The sequence below is a fragment of the Numida meleagris genome, chromosome 2, assembly GCF_002078875.1.
Source record: "Numida meleagris isolate 19003 breed g44 Domestic line chromosome 2, NumMel1.0, whole genome shotgun sequence".
NCBI classification, from domain to species: Eukaryota; Metazoa; Chordata; class Aves; order Galliformes; family Numididae; genus Numida; species Numida meleagris.
In genome coordinates this window covers 101897523-101901637 of record NC_034410.1, presented here as the reverse complement: position 1 = coordinate 101901637, position 4115 = coordinate 101897523, and positions in this window count along the sequence as shown.

Here is a 4115-nt window from a genome sequence, read left to right as displayed (position 1 = left end):
AAGAATTTGTTTAAGTTCACAGACAAATATAGAAGCAGCTAATGAATATTTTAAAACAAGCAGAAACACAACACACAATAAGGAATTTACTGCAAAAACATACAACTCCTTTGGCCAAAGATTTTTCTAGAATATATTCTAAAAGTTATTTGTGAGATTACAGACATAGGATGGCTCTTTATACAAGTACACATCTCAGCAGATATTGGCATATGAAATAGCTAACCATCCTTCAAAGTCAGTTTCTTTAAAATAAGTTAGTTGATTTTAAAATAAGATCCACATACTACACCTCTTCTACAGTCTCCGCCAATCTGCCTCCTAACTTCTGAGTCACTAAAACTCCGATTTTTGCTTACCTTTCTGTCATCTACCCATGAACTCTTCACCATCAGATTTTGTTCCATTTGGCAAATGGATCTCTTTACCTCCCTCCATCCTTTTTACCACTTTGTTTGGCAACAGCACCTGTTTCTGTCCTGAAGGCCACAAAACCAAGTGTCACATTCAACATGATCTTCTCTATGTATTCATGTCAGTTTTCTAGTTACGTGCATCATTTAGTACAATGCACTAACCCTGAGAACTAAAATCTTACTTTAAGGCACAAATTTACTACACATGTAAAATACTGCTGCTAAAAACAGCTTCCCTCATATGTATCACTCCTTTCTGTCTAGCAGCTGCTCACCTGCCTCCGTCACTGTAATAAATAATAACTCACAGGGTTGCTATCAGGGCATTTATGACTTCTTCGCATGCTGTCGCAGGATGCCATCAGCCTTTACCCCACTGACTTACGTCAGTTTCCACTCTTCTGTCCTTATCTTTAGAGAAGCTACTGAAACATCTACGTTTCATTTTTCCTCTTAATGTTTCTTTGGTGAGCTCCATAAACAGGAGTTTCAACAACAGCAAGACCATAATCTACCTAGCGATCAATGCTGGCTTAACGTCACCTTGCATTTCCATTACTTATTTTCATCTGTTGTCTCATCGTGCATTTGGAGCAAAAGAATTCTGAGCCACACACACTGTTTTACCTTGGTATTACCAGCTTCAAACACCCAATGCTATGCATTGCTGAAGTTTATATTCTCTGTCAGTAAGTATGCTGTAAAACATCACCTCTTTAAAAACTCCAGGTTTTAAAAATACGTGTACTAAGCATTTCTCTCGTTTTTATGTTTTCCTCCATTTTTTATTTTTCTCTGAGTTCTCCTTCACCCAAACAGGTCACACAGCACGTTTTTCTTCACCGACCCCATTCTTTAAACCCGTACACGTTTTGTCTTAGAATGCCTTACACATTCCCCCCATATTGTCCTTATTTCCTTCTTCCCAGAAGACCTTATCGCATACATTTCACTTATCCACATTGTTCCATTTCTCCTTTCATTTACACGTAAGTTGAAAACTTTATCAATCCTTCTCAGAAGTAAGAGCCGTTCATAATAAAGAGTCAAACATTTCTGCAGCAGGAGACAGAAGGCTGCAGGATTTATAATATCCCTAATCTTATGCTCTACGCTGTGACTCAACATTCAGTTAAAAAGCTTCTGATTATACTTGACAGTCTTCTCTCTTCTTAGCTGAAGGAAGTTCTTTAAACCATTTTTGAATTGGAAATGCTCTTAAAAAAATGAAGAATCAGCAAAAAATGCCTTTAGCTTCTTTCTTCTATTCTTAAACGTTGAAGAATCAGGAATGCAGAAAGAGCACTCCATTTCAGCATTCCTGCTAGTGCCAAGGTGGTCCACCAAAGCAATGCCATCCCACAGGCTGGCTCTGGGCTCCACCTGCGATGCCAAGTCCTTGGTTAACCTCTACATAGTACTCACCAGTTTAACCCCATCAGAACTCGGTGTCAATATTGTTCATACTGAATAGAAAGATTAATACCTGACAGTTTCAACTACAAATTTATACCAACTGCCATCTGTTGCAGATCTATGAAAATACTGTATTTGTTTGTACTTGGCTCACGTTCAGAAGGTTCACTACTATCACGTGGGAAATCTAGGTTTCTTAAAAGAAAAAAGAAAAATCACAAAGAGAAAACAAAAACGTATGCACGCATCAGTGTTGCTTGCAGATGATTTTTCAAGCCCGTGTAACTTCTGTTAAGCCTCGTTTAACCAAAAACAAGTCACAAGCTACACCTGATGAAAGATTAATGGCTTTACAGTGGAAGTCAATGCAGTTCCGGCTACATGTTGCATCTGACAACAGACACGTTCACCTGACTTCTTTAGGTTCTAAACAGATATATACAAACCCTAAAGATCAAAAGACATAATACTTTCATAACTATGTCAGTGTATGACACAGTAACAATGATTCTGAAGCGAACCAATTCAAAGGCGGGATATTACCATTGCAGTTATATATACTGTGATTTCTACCTTTGTTTCCTTAATAACTGCATTACAAGCAGTTGCGGGTTGGTTTTTGTTGTTTGGTTGGTTTTTTAAACTGATGTGGTGCTCAGATAGCTTTTTGGAAGATCCATAAAGGCCGAGTAGCAAAGAAACCAGTTTCAGCCTGCTTTGGAATGACAGCTCTCCTCAGGGTCATCAAGGTTGCCCACTGTCTCAGAGCAGCATCGATTTTTCTCAAGATCATTCAGGTGGCAAGTGAAGAAGCAACAAAGGTAATAACAAAATAAGAAATAAAATGCAAAAACAGCAGTTTCTAGGGAACAATTTTAATTGATCAAATGATGTGGTTAGCAGAACTGAAGTCTCACCGTACAGTTGAGTTTCCAAATAAATAACCTTGTACGCTCCTGAAGAGTTTCTGTAATAATTTTTTTTCATTTATGCCTTTACTTTTAACAGGTATCATCTGATAACTGCTAACACACACTCACATTAGTATACGTTCAAAAAGCTGCATTTCATCAGACAGCTTTGAGCTCTAATGCTGCACGTGACAAACATCCACACTGAACTACGGAGACCTCCCAAAAGCTGCTCCTTCAGCCTACCAGTCCCATTTGGGATAGGTTCTACTTGACAAATTCAAGTGTATACCAACAAAAACATTCTTATTTAAGGTTGTATGCAAACAAACACATAATTGCATTACTTAAGTCCTCGTACGGTAGAGCACATCCAGAACAAGTACTGAATTGAAAGCTGTTGACCAAAGCAACTTCCCCAAATGTCTCCAAAACTGGAATTTGCAGGAGATTAAACATGCTTTGCTGTGTTTTCTTTCCCACCTCTACATGAAACTGCAACACATACCTAACCTGCATGTCCATATAAGGGCCGCAAGTTCCCAGCAAGAACCCTGCTACATATTTAGGGATAAGGCAGACAAGGCTAGAGATTTTCACAGTCATTTAAAAAAACAAGACGTTAATAATTAATTTATGAATCACAAAACCACTTAATCTAATGAAGGAATTCCAATTTACTCCTTGTGGGTAACGGGTAAAAGCCAATATCAAACAACACACTGATGCTAAAGGGCACCTTTTGATAAAAATCAAACAAAGAAGCCTGCACCTAGAAAAGAAAGAGAGAAGCTTCTGCACTGTAAGATCTATGCAAGTGAGCGTTACAGATAAACAAGAAAAGAATTTGCAGAAGATACCGTTAGTTATCCTCTTCGTACTGCAGGGAGAACTAAACTGAACATTGAAACTAGGAACCATACCCACTGTACTCCCGAGCAATACTTTCCAACATAAGGACGTTGCATATCTGGGGTTCCTTGACTGCTCCTAGATTGACATCAGCGAGAGAAAGCAGCGAAACCACAGAGCGCGCAGCGGAAGAAAACCAGCCAGGTCTTCCTTAATCGGCGCCCTGAAAAGAAGGGCACCCACAACCGCCTATGACACCAGCAACTCACGCGGCGCGGCTCCACACAAACACGGAGCGCGCGCAGGCATCTGAGGGACGCGGAGCTGGGACCTCCCTCGTCACCTGCAGCGCTGCCACCAGCTCGGCACCGCAGAACCAGCGGGCAGCAAGGCAGCGCTACGGAACAGAGCGGCACGCACTAAGGATGGAACGAAGCCTTCAAGGCTGTGGCAGGTACACAGCGATGTAGTAGTCCGTTATTAACGGGGGGTGTTTTCCGAAGCTGCAAGTCGTCCCCCC